General features: G+C 36.6%; 1 pseudogene across 1 annotated transcript; it reads left to right on the top strand.

Moving 5' to 3' along the window:
* The first annotated feature begins 9,638 nt into the window (after positions 1–9,638).
* LOC143576092 (uncharacterized) lies at positions 9,639–10,696 on the top strand (annotated as a pseudogene). The gene is made up of 2 exons (XR_013142896.1): positions 9,639–9,962; positions 10,058–10,696. The product of XR_013142896.1 is annotated as an uncharacterized LOC143576092 (transcript).
* Positions 10,697–18,243: the final 7,547 nt, after the last annotated feature.

Genomic DNA, 18,243 nt, shown 5'->3' with positions numbered 1-18,243 from the left:
TGACAGACTATTCAAATCTTTTAATTTGCCTTATTTGGATTTTGCAGAAGTTGATGAGGAAATTGCTACACAGATTCTGTATGATGAGGAAGAAAATTTTTTGCAACATCCGAGATACGATGAATGTCAACCTTCCTCGTCAAGTGCTGTTGATACTCCTGCTGCCACTACCGAGGAAGAATTTTACAACCCATTTCATTCTCAACAACAATCACCCATTGATGAACTCTCTTCGAACTTGGAAAACAATCTGGAAGTCAGTACGGTTCCGACTACTGGAGTTCACAAAAATCACCCCTTGGAGAACGTGATAGGTGATCTGTCTGACGGTGTTCAAACAAGAAGAAGTTTGAATGAGCACACTTGTGTTTACGCAAGCATTAAAGAAACGGGTATCATAAATGAATGCTTGTACACCTGCTTCATCAGCCGGATTGAACCAAAGAATTATCAAATGGCTCTAAAGGATAGCTCGTGGGTAGAAGCCATGCAAGAAGAGTTAGCTCAGTTCGAGAAGATGGAAGTCTGGAAGTTAGTAGAAAAACCGAAGAATGTGCATGCTATTGGCACAAAGTGGGTCTTTAAATGTAAGAGAGATGAGAAAGGTATAATCATAAGAAACAAGGCGAGGCTGGTAGTTAAAGGGTTTAATCAGCAAGAAGGAATCGACTACAATGAAGTGTTTGCTCCTGTGGCAAGATTGGAAGCGATTCGACTATTTTTGGCATTTGCTGCACACAAAGAAATGAAGGTGTTCCAATTAGACGTGAAAAGTGCGTTTCTGAATGGTAAAGTCGATGAGGTAGTATACGTTGAGCAGCCTCCGGGTTTTCCTGACCCTGACTTTCCTGATCATGTGTACAAGCTGAGTAAAGCGTTATATGGACTACATCAGGCCCCTCGTGCCTGGTACGCAACCTTATCAGATTACTTACTTGAGAATGGGTTCGAAAGAGGAAAGATCGACAGCACGCTGTTGTCAAGAGAAAAGGGCGAGATTTTCTACTAGTTCAAGTCTACGTGGACGACATCATATTTGCTATATCAAAAGTCGTCATGTGTCAGGAGTTTGAAGAAGTCATGAAAAAGAGGTTTGAAATGAGTGCAATGGGTGAATTAACTTTCTTTTTAGGATTGCAGGTTGATCAGAAGAAAGATGGGATGTTCATCCATCAAACTAAATATGTCCAAGACGTTCTCAAACGCTTCAAGATGGAGGACAGCACTCCATTTGACACTCCGGTTTGCGTCAACCACAAACTGGGTGCTGATTCGGACAGTGATGAAGACGTGGACCCCACCCAATATCGAGCAATCATAGGTTCTTTAATGTAATTAACTGCATCTAGACCTGATATTATGTTTGCTGTTTGTCTCTGTGCTCGATTTCAGGAAAGCCCAAAGGAATCTCACATGAAGGGAGTGAAGAGAATACTGCGGTATCTCAAAGGCAAGCCTAAGCTGGGATTGTGGTACACGAAAGGGGGAGACTTGGATTTTGTCGCTTACACAGATTCTGACTATGGAGGTTGCAATCAGAACAGGAAGTCGACAACCGGTGGATGTCAGTTTCTGGGAGGAAGATTGGTTTCATGGCAGTGCAAGAAGCAGACCTCTGTAGCCATTTCCACCTGCGAAGCAGAGTACATTGCAGCATCGAACTGCTGCTCCCAGGTTCTTTGGATACAACAGCAATTGCGCGATTACGGTCTGAATTTCACTCAAACTCCTATTTGTATTGATAACACTGCTGCAATCTCAGTAACTAACAATCCCGTAAAACATAGCAAAACTAAACACATTGACATTCGTCATCATTTTATACGGGATTGTGTTGAGAAGAAATTAATAGTGCTCGAAAAGGTTGATTCGTTAGATAATTTCGCTGATCTTTTTACTAAAGCGTTTGACAGAACTCGTTTTCAAAATCTTGTTGAGCTTAATGGGATGATCAATCCCGAGTAACCGTATTTTTCGTTTTTACTTAAAAAAAAATGTCACTATCGCTTAGAATTATGTCGGTTGCTTCAGTTTGAAGGACACATCTTCGGATGTGTTTGGTCCTCACTTCTACCAGTAGATTATGAGGATAGCCATTAACCAGATGACTGAAAGTGACCTGGGCGGTTTATGATGTGTTTTTATTTTTTCGCTGAAAAATAGTCGTTCATACTTAGTTAGAAGGACACATATTCGTATGTGGTCGGTCCAGCTGATCCATTGGATCTTCAGGATAGCCGTTTACCTGAAGACTTTGACGTGATCGGGGCGATAGAATTTAAAATTTTTTTTTTGTGGGAGATGATATAAGTTTTCAAGTCTTCAACTTCGTAAGAAGTTTCTATACAATGTTTCTAAGAAAATTGATTCAACCTTGGAAAGTGATACACAAACTATTTCTGTGTGCTTAACTAGTGAAGTTATTAGGCCTAAAAGACTCTAGAACAGTAATTGTATGTTATGGTAGCTTTTTATGGTGCGTAAAAGTAGAAGTGATACTAACTAAATATTCTCGATTTAAAGGGAAGACTCATTCAGAGTTGTGTATGTCTCCATATACGTCTCTCCGAATGATAGGCAGAAAAGCGATTACCCAATCATACACGAGCCCGTGAGTGTTCTGATTTCCGAGAAGATAGTGTGTCAAGTACCTGCAGTGATCCAGATTCGGGACTTGCAGTAGTCTACTGTTTGAAGCTATGTAAATCTTTATTAAAAAAAAAAAGAGTTAAGCCTTCTGAAGCCTAGTGTGTTATAATTGTCAATCAAGAGGCAAGAAAGAGAACGGGAAGAAGACTCTAAAAGATCAAGATGTACTTACAGTTTAATCAGACACTACGGGTCGAGGTCAACTCGGGGTGACTTGGGGAAAGCCAAATAAGCTTTGAGAATATATAGGAGGCATCACAATCTCTGATGTGTTGTCCATTTAAATTTTGAGCTTAATTGTACCTAATCCGTATCACAGAAGCGATGAAAACCATACTAAGTTGTTTACCTGCTTACAACCTGTTTCTTTATGTCATAATACCGCTGAACATGGATCTATGTGACAGTCACTTAACTAGTATGATTCCTGTTCGGATCTTTTCTAAAACATGCTAGTCCCTGTCAAGACTGAAATTTGATCCCGTGTACTTTATTTCTAAAAATTTCATTACATATGTTGTTTTATGGTATAAAACTTGGTTACTTGGTCGTTGAACGTAACATTTAAATCTTTAAAGAAATTTTAAAAGACAATTGCATAATGTTCAAATTTATAAGGGTCTGTAGTGTAAATTTTAATACTAAGCGAAGTTGCTATAGGGCGAAGTTATGGATAAGCGAAGTTAACCATAACTTCGCCTGAGCTTTTTCAAGCATATATAAAGGTCAACACAGTCAAACCTTTCATATTCTCAAAATCAGGCGAACTTATCACATTATAACCCTCGGCGAACTTGTCTATTGAATCAAACCTTGTTGTTAATTGATTTCGATCCGTCTTAAAGGTGTGTAGGGTCTTTGATGCTTATAATTCTTGTTAATGGCGTTAATTAAATTTCGTTTTGGTCCGATTTCGGATCTCGTTCATGCAAACCATTACACACCCACTTTTCAAACTCTTTTTAACATGTTCGTAACCAATGTGATCGTCTAGATCTCTTTAGTAACATGTTTTTACTGTCCACAATCACCAAATTCACCAAACAAGCATCATCTAGCCTATGAACATTCGCCGTTTCAGTTCAGGCGAAGTTATAGTTTAGGCGAAGTTGTTCTCAACTTCGCCTTAGGCTTAACTTCTCCTGCTGCTTTAAATCTTTAACTAATCAGGGCGAAGTTGTTCAAGGAGCGAAGTTATGATTAGGCGAAGTTATCATTAGCTTCTCCTTATACCTAACTTCGCCTGTTTTTTTTTATATTATTTAAAAGCTTATCTGTTATCAGGCGAAGTTATAGTAAAGGCGAAGTTGAACTCAACTTCGCCCTTTCCCTAACTTCGCCTGTACACCAGAAACTATCATAACTTCGCTGTTGGTAATAGGCTAAGTTATGATCTGCTTTGACATTGTCCTAACTTAGACCGTTTGTTATGCAGATATGGCTGCTGTAGCGGGAGCTGGTGGTGCTGGTGGTGACGAAGGTGGTGATAACAACCGTCAATTCTTTCCGGGGAACAATATGTACATCACACTGGATCCGGATGCCAGTGGTGTAGATGATTTTCGTGAGATCATCTCATTCCTTGTTCGCTTGCGCATCTTCCACGCTATTACTACAACACTACCCATATCTCTACCGAACATTGAAGATTTCTGGAGGACGGTAGATTACGACTGTAGAGTTGAGCCCCCAGTTATGCGTGCCACCGTTAACAATCAAGAGGTGCAGTTCTCCTCTGAGCAGATAAGGGTCGCCTTGCAGTTCGGGAATGAAACTAGAGATGATCCTACAGACTTTACTGCTCCATTCAGAGATGGTGCATTTTTACGAATGTGCTATTCTGGTCCATTGGGTGACACTCAGAGGCGCAAGGGATTTTTGTTGGATCAATGGCGTTTCCTCATGCATGTGATGATCGTGTGCATGTCGGGTCGTAAGGCTGGTACGGACGGGATGGGTGCGACGATGCAATCGGCAATGACAGCACTGACTTACAACAAGCGTTACAGCTTCAGTCAGATGGTGTTTTATGAAATAGACCGTCAGAGACGTGCGGTAGCTTGTGAAAGATTCTTGATGTATCCAAGATTTTTGCAAATGATCCTGAATCATGTGGCGCCTATGCTACCTCAGCGCCGTCCCATTCGATATGTAGAGAGTGTCAGCAAGAGGATATTCGCACAGTGCAGATCGTCGAGCGCTCGAAGTAAACCAGAGCTTCGTCCACGACATACTCCGTTATTTGGGTATTTGATAAACCCGGCGTATGTTGCTCCTCGTGGAGACGAGTTTCGGTATCCGGCACCGCAACAGGCTGTTGTTTCTCAACCACCACCTGTGGTACAGCAAGCATTGCCTGCTGCTCCTGTTGTGGCACCTGAGGAACAAGTAGACCTTGAAGCTGCTTTTGGTGGCCAAGGATTCTTTGATATGGAACGAGTTGATCCTGAGGCAGAGGTTCAGGTCTCAGTTGCAGAGGTATCTGGTGTTGAAGTGTCAATGGTAGCTACGTCTGTAGCTGATGATGTTGCTGAAGCAAGACAGATACTGGTCGCCCAAGAAAGAATTCATGGAAAAAGAAAGAAAGACACAGATGACAGTGAATCTGATTTTGAGGAGGAGTTAGGTCGTTTGATTCGTCGATCGAAGAGGGTTAGAACGGGTATAGGCTCGGGAGCTGGTGAAAGCTCGAGGGTGGTTCGTTTCACTCCACCCGCCTTATCGGGTATGACTATGGTCCCTGCATCGATGACTATGACAGGACCGATCACCTCGGATGTTCCCGTGATATCTACATCATCTTCCTTTGGCATTCCACCCACTACTTTTCAGTTTTCGGCTCCAGAAATTGTTTCCTTGCCACCTCCTACACTTACTCCATCGGAGGTTGTTGTAAGATTCGTTGAGTCGACACTGGTTGCCACTGCAGGGTTATCTGTAACAATACCACCTGCGGTTACTTTTCAGCCTGTTTCTGATGTTCCGGCTACCTTGGGAATCCCTCCTCCGTATGCTCAAGACACCTCTCATATGAGGTTTGATTTTGATGCAACTTTATCTGACTCAGACAGGATAGCAGCTCTTGAGAGGGTCGTGGCAGAACAGTCAAGAATCAACCTGATCCAGACTCACGCTATCCAGCGCCTTGTTGTAGAAAATTAAATTCAGTCGTCCCTCCTGATTGAGCACGGTAAACTTTTTGATGCTTTAAAACAGTTCTTAGCATCTCAGGGGGAGACGAGCTGCAAGGGCGATGAGTTGAGGACGAAGAAGAGTAATGATAGAGACGATGATCCCAATGCATCGAAAGATGCAGGTGGTGAGTTGCCAAGAAGTGAACAAACTCTTGGGACTTCCACATCTCAGGGGGAGTCAGCTGGTGCAACAGGTGGATCAGGGGGTGATGATGTGGTGGTAGTGGATGATGAGGAGATGTTGAATGATGATACTATGGGTGACGACGATGTGTTACCGGTTAAAGAGATTGAGAAAATAGGAGCTGAGATTGTGATTGACAGTGAGGTTGAAGAGGGAGAGATTGTGGAGGATAATGTTGAGCATGAAATTCCAGAAGTTGATAAGTCAAATGTGGGTCAAGATATGGGAAGCGATGAGACTGAATGGGAAGAGCAGCCGAGATGGAAAGAAGGCTATGCTCAATGGTTTGTAAAGACAAAGAAACCAGCGGTTCCAACTATGTTTAAGAAGAGTTATAATATCAAAGGGTATGCTGAATCGAAGAAGGGGATTATATGCTGGTTATATGATGAGCAGTTGAGGCTATTTGTGATTAAACGTTTTGATGGAGTTCAGTACTTCAAAAGGTTGTTGAGATCATTGAATACTTTGCCGGAGTGTGAGGTGAAAGATTTAGCCAAGTTGGGGTTGATAAACAGGAGTGATGATAATATGGCTAGGATTATTGGAAAGATCGTGTGGAAAGAAAGTATAAAAGAGAAATAGTTCGAGTTGTTAAAGCCGTAGAATGGGAAGCTTGTTGAAGATAAAGACAGAGGAATGAGAGCTGATGGCAAACCTTGGATGATAATGAAGTATAAGCCTATCCGGTGTTTGAAAGAAGTACCGATGAAACTAACGCCCAAGGATGTCTTAAAGAATCTGAAATGGTGGTATGTCGATAGTCAAACAGCTGAAGCGGTCATAGAGGATGAAGATGAACAAGAGGTGCTGAGAGTGTATGATCCTATGCACTTGGTGAATTTGTCTCAAGCTGACTTGCAGGTGCTGAACGAGAAAAAGATATTCTATATTCCTGCATGGAAAGAAGAAGCCAAGAAATACCAGAGAGTTGTCTCTGTCTGTGTAAGACAGGGAGTTCTTGCCTGAAGACGGGAGAGACAAGATTTTGGGATTACAAGACAAGTGATTGAAGATAGAGATATGAAGCTACTGCCAAGGGGGAGTCTGTTGGTGCATTATGTCAGTAGTTCAGTATCTAGTGTCTGTAATTGTGTTAGTTTGTTTTGTTTTGGTTTGTATAGGTTGTCTCACAAGTTCGCCTAATATAAGCGAACTTGTGGACAAGCGAAGTTATTGACAACTTCGCCTAGTCTGTTTGGCGAAGTTGTCGATAACTATATATGTTTGGCTTACGGGTTGTTTTGTAGTGATTTTAGAGTTTTTGGCGAGTACGTGTAATTGTGATTGAACATCACGTGTTGAAGTGTTGCAATACAACGTGTCTTTTGAGTATTGTAACGTGTGTTCGCGTTCGGTATTAACATAGTTTACATCCTACGCTCGTATCGTCTTACGTAGGGATTCCGCACCTACGTACTACGAGATACTTCCGTGTAGATCCGGCTGTGAACCTACAGTTATTAATACATATTATTATTACTTGTTTGTGTTAGTAGTTGTTTTCATTGCTGTTATTATTATTATTTGTTTGATGGTAATGGTGTGATTGTGGTATGATTGGGGCTTGGGACTTGAAAGTTGGATATTATTATTATTATTATTATTATGTGATGTTGCTGAAAGCAGGTTGTTTGGTTTCAATTATTATTATTATTATTATTATTATTATTATTATTATTATACTTTGATTATTGTTTTTGTTTAAGTTCTTGTTTAATCTTGGAAATTTGTCAAAGGGTTATCAAAAGTTTTTAAATTATAACTATTTTTAACAAATGTTCATTGCACACCAACTGTTTGATGAAATGCTTCAACCAAATTTGTGCTTAATTAAATACTTTGATATAATTTGTTAAATATAAATTATCATAATATAGTTGTTTCAACAAATTTTAACTCGTTATGTGTTGGTAACATGTAAATAGGAAATGGCTCGACTTAGTTTACAAACTCGCAAACGTAACCAAAGGAACACGACATTGATTTTGGCATGGTGGAACCAACTTATTACAACTGTTTCTTTGCTTATGCTTTCACTTTACATGTTGGTAGTCAAATACAAAACAGATAAACCACGGATTCGACACTCTTCAGGAAAACTAGATCGATATTCAATATTGTATAGGTATGTTTATGAGAGTGACATCATGTCTATATCTCAAATTAGGATGAATCGAGCATGTTTTATCAAATTGTGTGACATGCTTAAAACATTTGGAGGATTAAAAGCAAATAGGAATATGGACATTGATGAACAAGTTGCCATCTTTCTTCACATCATAGCTCATAATGTTAAGAATCGGGTCAGGATATGTCGTTTTCATCGTTCGGGAGACACAATTAGTAGATGTGTTTCTCGAGTTTGTAATGCAGTGATTAGATTGCATTCACGTTTGCTTAAGAAGCCCGAACCTGTTCCCGAGAATTCTACTAATCATAAGTGGAAATGGTTCAAGCTATTATACAATCATTATACTTTTTCTTTGTTAACTTGCATTAGCGATTAGACATGTATAGTAACACTTTTTTTTACATTTTGATTTTAGAATTGTTTTGGGGCTTTGGATGGAACATATATAAAATGTTTAGTGCCTAGTGAAGAAAAGCCTAAATATAGAACAAGAAAAGGAGAGATTGCTACGAATGTGTTAGGTGTGTGTTCACAAGATATGCAATTTATTTATGTGTTACCTGGTTGGGAAGGGTCGGCGGCTGATGGTAGAGTCCTTCGAGATGCTCTTGATAGGCCACATGGATTGAAACTTTCATGGCCGGGTATGTAACAATATATCATTTAGGTGTATAGAATAAATATAGTAAATTGAGGTAGTTTTGGTGTTTATTAACAATAATGTATTTTTAGGTTATTATTTGGTAGACGCGGGATACACAAATGGAGAAGGTTTCCTTGCCCCTTATAGAGGTCAAAGATATCATTTAAATGATTGGCGTGATGGAAACCAACCCACTAATCCAAAAGAACTGTTTAACATGAAACATTCGTCTGCAAGAAATGTTATAGAAAGATGTTTTGGCATTTTAAAGGCAAGGTGGGCAATTTTGAGAGATCACTCATACTATCTCATTACCCAAAAAAATAGGATTATAATGGCATGTTGTTTGCTTCATAACTTTATAAGAAGAGAAATGTCAATAGATCCATTTGGTAATGAGGACGAGGACGAGGATGAGGACAAGGGCGAGGAAGAGACCGAGGTCGACAACGTGATTGCGGATGAAGAAGACGAGGAAGACGAAGATAATATAACTTATATTGGAACTTCAAATGAGTGGACAACATTTAGAAACAATCTTGCCCAAAACATGTTTGACTCTTGGAGTGCCAATTGATTAAGAATGTCTTAGAAACTAATTGATTATGCTATTTTTTGTGTTGATTATGTTATTTGGTGATGTTGAATTATTAAATACTTGCTTATGATTTTTGGTGTTGATTATGCTATTTTGGTGGCGTTGGATGATTAAATATTTTTTTGTGATTTTTTTTGTTTGTTTGGTTTTGTTTATTATGAATTTTAGGTGATTCTTATGTTATATATATATATATATATATATATATATGTTTTAGTTCATGTTTTTCTATAGAAATGAAGAAAAATAGAAAATATCGAGGGTGGAGTGTCGACGAAGATGCAAAATTTATTGAGGCCTTTGTAGACTTGGTTAACACGAAGGGATTTAAATCCGACAATGGATTTAGAACCGGGTACTTGAAGCATCTTGAATCATCATTGAAAGAATCACTTCCCGGAACGGACATTTTAGCTAGACCGCACATCGAATCAAGAGTCAAAACAATGAAGAAAGAGTGGGCAATCGTTCAAGAAATGTTAAAAACTAGTGGATTTGGTTATGATAAAGAACGTAATTGTGTGACCGCTGAAACTCCCGTGTGGAAAGCTTATGTTAAGGTATGTGTTAAAGTTTTATGTTATTAACATTTTTTATTTGGTTAATCATAAAACGTATTGATGTTTTGTTTATTATAATCTTATATTGTCAATAGAGTCATCCAACGGCAGATAAATGAAAGCGTAAAAGTCTTCCTCATTATGAAGAAATGTGTGTTATTTTTGGAAATGATCGAGCTCAAGGCGATGGAGCCAAAAGTGTGGCCGAGATGGAAGAAGAGGCGAATAGGGAGGAACTAGAGGACCAAATGGATGATGAATTTGATGAATTTAGTCATAATGAAGGAACTAATGCAAGTGTTCAAGTTGAAGAAACTTCAAGTGGTCGAGGTAAGAAGAGGAAACGTGCGGGCCAAGTTAATTCTTTGTTTCAAAATTTCAATGATGCGGTTGCTTTATTTGGTGACCGTCTTAAGGAAACGTCGGCCGAATTGAGTGAAGGGATAAAGTATGAACTTGAGAAAGAAAAGAAAACAACAATGATCACTTCCGAGATTAAAAAAATGGCATCTTTATCTCAATTGGAAAAGTTTAGAGCTATTGAAGAAATCAAAAGTGACTATAACAGGGTGTCGACCTTTTGGGATTTGGGTGAAGAAGAAAGAGAAGATTGGGTAAGGTATTTGTTGTCTAAGTAAAAGTTTGGTATGTCATATGCTCGTATTTTGGTACTTTTATTAGTGGTGTTTACAACTTGTCGTCATATGTTGGAACGACTTTTATTCGCATTTTGAAAACTCTCTAATCGTATGTTTGAACATTGGTTTTAGTATTATTGGTCTAGACATGTATGATGAAGATGGGTGATATGGGTTTTTGAACTTAACCGTATCAAATGTTTGTTTATGGTGGTGTTATGACGTGTTATTGTGTGACAAGCATAAAAACATATATATATATATATATATATATATATTATATATATTTGTTTTTTATTATTTTCTTAAATTTTTTTAGTAGTTCTAGATTTTTTATACTAGTTTTAATTTTTTTAAATTATTTTTAACTTTTTTTTATATATTTAATATATTTTTTATTTTTTTTAATTATTTTTTTTGTTTGGTTTTTAAATAAATTTTCAATTTTTTAGTTAATTATATATATATATTTTAAAATTTTCATTTTTTTTGTTAGTTTATTATTTATATGTTAGTAGATTGAAGAGAAATGAATAAATTGGAGAAGATTGCAATTCCAAAGACATATTAACCAACCAAACACATGATAGGGATTTTCAAACATTCCATTCCAATTCCAATTCAAATTCCAATTTCAATTCCTTTAAAAAAATTCCATGAAACGAACGCACCCTAAGGGTCATTCGTGTAATTAAAATTAACGAAGTTAGTAGTAGTTAGTCTTGGATAGTTATTGATAACAAAGTTGAAAGTTGGGATTACCACTAGTTAGATTGTTAGTTGATTTATTATTGGTTAATAGTTAATGGATTAGATTATTTATATCCAATTTTCCAAAGGAAAACGATAATGGGCTTAACGCCGGAGCTAACCTCTCCTTTCGGTGGTGCGATTGAATCAAACCCAAGGAATATTATCACAAGTGTGGTGGTATTTTATCATGTGTTGGTACAGTTAAAAGAGAGAGATTAATGGATGTATGTTGTTTTTGAAGTTTTAATATAATTTTACAATTTTAGAGTAGAATTGTTCATGTGTATAACATTTGCTTGTAGGTTTGGGTTGTGTAAAACTTTCGTTGTCATATCGGGTTGAACCCGCCATTTTGTAATAGACACGTATGGATACGGATACAAGTGTTCGGGATACGGTTCTCATTCCTAGATATGTAAATGCCCGGGATATTAAAAGGAAACTTATCAAGTTTACCTTTTATAAACATTTGCCACAAATTTTTTACAAATATACATTTTGGCCATGAACAATATGCACAAACTTTATTTCATTGGACTTTCTTCAGAAAACTTTCGTATATATATATTTTTGGTCCTTGAACTTTATTTACAAATTTTATTCATTAGACCTTTTGTCATCATTCTTTACATATATTTCGGCTCTTGAACTTTATTTAAAAGCTTAATATTTCATTTGACTTTTGTCATATTTCGTGTATATATTTTTTAACCTCTTAGCTTTATTTACAAACTTTGATTTATTAGACTTTTGCCACAAAAGTTTTACATGTATATTTTTTGGACTTTCAACTTTGTTAATAAAACTTTTGTCACAATACTTTTTCCATAACGAATTAAACTGGTAATGACCGACTTCCCGTCGCAATATGCGATAACGTTCGAATATGTAATGCATTAAAACTATTACGCCGCAACGCGCAACTTGATGTACTTGTAGTAGTAGTTGTGGGAGTAGCAGTAGCAGTAGTAGTAGTAATAATAATAAATAACAGTTTTAATAATAATAACAACAACAACAATAATAATAATCATCATTATCGTACTCAGTATATCCCATCACTAGCAAAGCTATGATAGGGTCTGAGGAGAGTAAGATGTAGACAACTTTATCTCTACCCTTTAGGAATAAAGAGACTGCTTCCAGTGAGACCCCGGCTCTATAGTAGTTTTTTGCATCAAGCCTTGGACATCTGGACACCGCAGATTGGTGCATGTACCCTTGTCTTTTTGCTATCAACACCACAACATGATGCCTGATTAACCTTCCGTCACTTTTAACGTTATTTTCACAAGATTAGTAAAATGACGTCAAAATTAGTGCAATTTAACTTTTGCCCACCCGATGGTTCACACATTTATACAATATATGCGCGCACCGCAAGTAGGGTGAGTAATAATAATAATAATAATAATAATAATAATAATAATAATAATAATAAGGGTGAATATAAATATATAATACCGGAATTTTGGTTTTGGGGTGGGCTGGACAGGTCAATGCCCAATTTAGAGGTGGGTAAATATGGGTTTTTTTTAATTCAAGAACTGATCCTGAATAGGAACTGGTTTTGAGTTTGGTCAATAAAAGTCAAAAATCGGGTATGAAAGGAGCTAGCTCCAAGTAAGTTCGGGTTTTTATCTCATTTTGGCCTGGTCGAGTCACATTCAGGCTCGAGAACGGTTCCAAAGAGAAACTGAAACCTGATTTATACGTATGGATCGGTTCTGGTCGGGCCTAGAACCAATTTTTTTGTCCACCTCTAAGGTGGGAGCTTGATAACTTAATGAATATTAATGAATATGTGTTTAAGTTTATTTTTTGGTAAAATTTGGTCCCAATCAAAATTAATTATTTTATCTGTAGATTTCTTTTAGATTGAATTTATGCATTTTCAAGACAATAGGGGAATCTATATTAGAGTTAATAGGATTAGCTATGGGTAATCCCCATAATATTCATTTTATAAAATGGTTTTTAAAATTTGTTTATCATTTACAAACAACTAGTTTTTTACCCGGCGTGTTGCGCCAGACAAGTTAGCAAAACTTGGACGGTGGTAATACGTAAGTGTTGTCAGCCCCAAACATTGAGCCGGTAAGTCAACGCGAATTCAGTCGGTTTTGGTGACGTGTGTTATTGTACCGGAATTAAAAACAAATATAAAAAAAAAGTATAAAATTTGAGGTGGACCAATAGTGTGGCGTCAGTCGGTAAAATTCGAGCGTTGGTAAAAGTCGATCGTTGTCGATCCCGGGAAACAAAAAAAAATTGACGTTCGCTCGGTTTTCGTTACGTTTGTTACGATGACTGAATTTGCGTCTGGCAGTTAGTAAAACACGGACAGTGGTAAAACCAAGTGTTGTCGGCCCCAACCATTGAGCCGATAAGTCGACGCGAACTCGGTCAGTTTCGGTGACGTGTGTTATTGTGTCGGAATTAAAACCAAATATAAAAAAAACTATAAAACTTGAGGTGGACCAATAGGGTGACGTCATTGGTTAGAACACGAGCGTTGGTAAAAGCTGATCGTTGTCGATCCCGGAACTAAAACAAAAAAAAAAACCAAAAAATTGACGTTCGCTCGGTTTATGCTGCATTCGTTACGATGACTGAATTAAAGAAACAAAACAAACTTTGCGGACCAGTTTGGTGCCGCAAAGTGGCTCAATAGCACTTGCGACACTAAACTTTCTATTTGTTATCTATATTATTACCTATAATACATATTAGATGTCTAAAATGGTAATTTCGCCCCTATCGCATTCTCTCTCATGGAGACGCCGCTATAATTAATATACATTCATCGCCGGCGACTTTATCCTTTCAATCTTACGGTTCCTGAGTTCTCTCCGGCCAACTTGTTCTCCTTTATAGAAGGTTATTTGAAGATGGTTTTTTAGCTTAATCTCGTTTAATTGCTCCAATCAATGGCAATAAATATGAATATAGTACTATATACATAGCTGCTATATATATGCAAATCCATCAACAAATATTTGATGGTTATCTATATCATTCGGTTACAGATTACTTCTTTAAAGCTTGTATTAATTACTCGGTTGTATATGAATAGTGATTTGGTGGTATACGAACCGCATGTCTCCGTTAATAATTACTTTCTTCAAAACCGACCTTTCCACCCAATTGTATATGAATAGCGACACTTCAGTGAGCTCGCCAGCGAGAATCCCTTCAATTTTTTTGGCAGGTATGTGTTTTATTCTCAGGTTTTTTGAATCCTTTGCTTGATTAATCTCAATCTTTTGTTTTGTTCTGTTGTAGGCAGTTTGAATTCCTTCAATTTTTAGTAGGTATTTTATTCTCAGTTTTATTATATTTGTTACATTTGTACCCAAATTTGGTTACTTTGATGGGTAAATTGGTGTGTAATTTATGTGGGTTATGATTAATGAAAAGGTGTTAAATTAACAATCTTTATTCTAGATTTCAACCGAATTAAGGTTGATTATTACAAATTATTATATGGGCATGCTTAAAGACACTTTATAATCATGTGTTTGTCAACAATTTCTTACTTTTTAGCAAAAATTTGTTATATTTGCACTCAAATTTGGTTAATTTTTTCTTTGATGGGATTGGTGTGTATTTTTTGTGGGTTTTAGATTAATGAGAAGGCAATGATGAAGTGTTGGAAGTGGAGCAGAAGTTTAATGAGGTTAGGAAGCCGGTTTATGATAAACGGAGTGAAATCATCAAATCGAGTCCCGATTCCTGGCTGACTGCTGTGAGTAATACATTATGTAATTATTATGATTTGTATTTTCTTATGATGGCGTTTTTTATCTGTTTTGAGGCTGATCTGTTTTTGTTTATGCAGTTCTTGAGTCACTCAAAACTCTCTCTGATCTTCTTAATGAAGAAGACCAAAAGGTTAATCCTTATGTTTAATTTAATGATTTTGTAACCCGTTTAAGATTCGTTAAATAAGTAAATATTGTTATGTATATTTTCTACTAGATCTTTAAGCATTCCACCTCTATTGAAGTGGAAGATTTCAAAGATATGGAGATACATACAGGCTCAGATCACTGATGACTTGGCACACCAAATCTACTCAAGTGTATTCTTTTAAGGGTAACCACATCACACTCACTCAAAACTCTTATCTGATTTTAACAAGATAGGAGTGTAAACGAGCTGAGCTTTAGTTTGGCTCGCTTTGTTTGCATCCATAAAACAAGAAAACGTCATTTAAGTGGACTGTACTCTTTTAACTTGTGCATTATGGGATTTCTTGTTTTCTGACAGTTTACACGAACGAATCTACTTTTTGTTGTTGGGGCAGCAAATCTGTAAGACCCCTTGCTATGGGGCTCCGTTGGGTTGGTTGGCGGGCACCCTTGGGCGCGGAACACCACCAAGGGGCGCCCTAAGTGGTGGGGCGCGGTGGTGCTCTTCCTTCCAACGGTCGGCGCCTTTCTTCAAAATATGGTGGTCCCCCTCTAACGGCTATGTTCAACGGTAATAAAAAAAACTAATTATATTCTATATAAATACAAACCATTTTATCAATTTTTACTCAAAACAAATATCAATTTTCACTCAAATAAACTCTCAAATTTCACTCTAAAAATCTCTCAACTCTCTACCATGGATCCTTTCTCAAATTTCACAAGCTTGAGCTCAAACCCGAGCCCAAACCCGAACACGAGCTCGGGTTCGAACCCAAACCCAAACCCGAACCCGTGGGATCCGGCTCAAAGGTGGCGTCCTCTGTTAGTAATAAACTTGTGTGCAACTAATGATTAATGGGATAATAATGTCTGATGAAAAATTGCATTATCTATCATTTCTTTAGTTTAAAAATGTTGGTTGTTAATATAATTATTTTGCAGCTTGGTGATCATGGTTTCAATCTAACAGTGGAAGAACTTCAGATCCATACTATATCTGCTAGGAAAACAAATTTCGGAAGATGGTTAAATATTTTCTAAACGATTAGTGCAGGTGCGTATTTTTTTTAAGTGTAGTTCCTTACTTTCAATGAAAACTAAGTAAAACCATGCCCAATCGGTTTGGATTTCTGGTCGTTATTTTACTTTCACTTCTGACCGGTCAGTTTCAAGAATTTCAAACCGGTTTACTTTGCAACTTATATCAACAAAATTGGTCATATAAATCAGGCGGAATTGTGAGATTGATGTACACTCTTCTTTCACATATTTTATATTAAGTATTATTAGTTATTTATTTTAAAGCATTTATGTATATCTTCACATCAATAGATTGCTTGTTTTCTTAGAAGCAGATCATTTTGAGATAGATTTTTTAAACATTTCTAGAAACATATTTTTTTATATATTATGTACTTTTTAAAATAGTCCTAATAAAGCCCAAACCATTAGTAACCGTTCGGTTGAATCGTTATTACTTTTGGTTTTTGATGATTAAAAGTTCGTTACGTTCAGTTTGATTTTTGATAATTAAAAAACCATTACTAACAGCTTGGCTCACCGTTTAACCCAAAAACTGTGAAAACCGAACCTTGAACACCTCTAACACACACATTGAGGGGTGTTTCTTTAAGATTCTATATTATGATGAGAACTTTTGTAAAGTATAATACAAACATATTTTGGTCATGACCAGCTTTGACTTGAACATATTTTTGTTATAACCCGTTTTTTGCTGCTTCTAACCGAGAATAAACACGCATTGGGTTCTTTGGTTTTACTTCTGTCAAGGCCCGGAACACAACCCGGCCCCGAAGCTAAAAAAAAACCTCCCGGGTCAGCTTACATGACCCGTTACAAAACAGCCCGGGTTCGAGTTCAGGTGTATACATACAAATGGCCTGCCCCGTTAACACGTTTACATCTAAATTTTAAAACCAGCTTCTCACCGGGAATAAACACGCATTGGATTTTTTGCTTTTACTTCCGTCAAGGCGCGGAACACAACCCGACCCTGAAGCAAAAAAATAATGTATCCATGTAAAGTGAAATCATTACAGATTAGCCATTTGATGAGAAATATATTTTTACCCGAATTTAATTTTAATTAAGTTCATTGGTTTAGGAATTGGGGATTAACTATTGGGCTATTAATTTATAAGAGTTTAAATTGGACTTATCCCTTATAGGGCTAGACATTGTGGTGGTAGAAAATAGTGCCATCCAGTGTAGTGAACACCGGCCGAGCATCACCAAAAGGCTTCATCCTATAGTCACCACCAAGACCATCACGACGCCACGGGGGAATTTGGTTGTGGAATTTGATTCAAAATTTGTGTAGCCGTTAGGCAACGACTAATTTGAAAGTAATATATATATATATATATGTATATATATATATGTATATATATGGAAAGAACTAGAGAACAAATAATGAAATATTTTTAATTTAATAAAAAAAATATTTTTAAAATATTTTTCTTTCATCCTTCTTATGTGTTATTATTCTTCACCACAAAAAAATATAAAAATGAAAAAAAATAAAAAAAAATAAAAAAAATAAACGAGTAATGCATATATGCAATACAATGACTTTTTTTATAATGCATATGTGCAATAGTGTGCATTTGGATATTTGAAATAGTGTTGAATAGCATATATATAGTTGTTTGTATTGTATATTTGCAATAGTGTTATATAATATACAAAAATTAAAAAAAATCGATATAGTGCATATGTGCATTAATGTTGTATTACATATGTGTGATAATGTGTTTTGCATAAAATTATTAGTGTTGTATTTGCATATATTCAATAGTGTGTATTGGATAATGCAATTGTGTTGTAATATATGCAATAAAACACTATTGTATATATATGCAATAGGCATTAGTGCACATATGCACTACAGTACTACACCGACAAGTTTTTTTTTGTTTTTTTTAGTATCAATATCATGTTATTAGGAGGAAA

Source organism: Bidens hawaiensis, unplaced genomic scaffold (genome assembly GCF_021521415.1).
Source record: "Bidens hawaiensis isolate Kalapana, Puna unplaced genomic scaffold, B.hawaiensis_p1.1 tig00000142_1, whole genome shotgun sequence".
Taxonomy (NCBI): Eukaryota; Viridiplantae; Streptophyta; class Magnoliopsida; order Asterales; family Asteraceae; genus Bidens; species Bidens hawaiensis.
The sequence above is the reverse complement of the archived record's forward strand: the minus strand, read 5'-3'. Positions and strand labels throughout refer to the sequence as shown.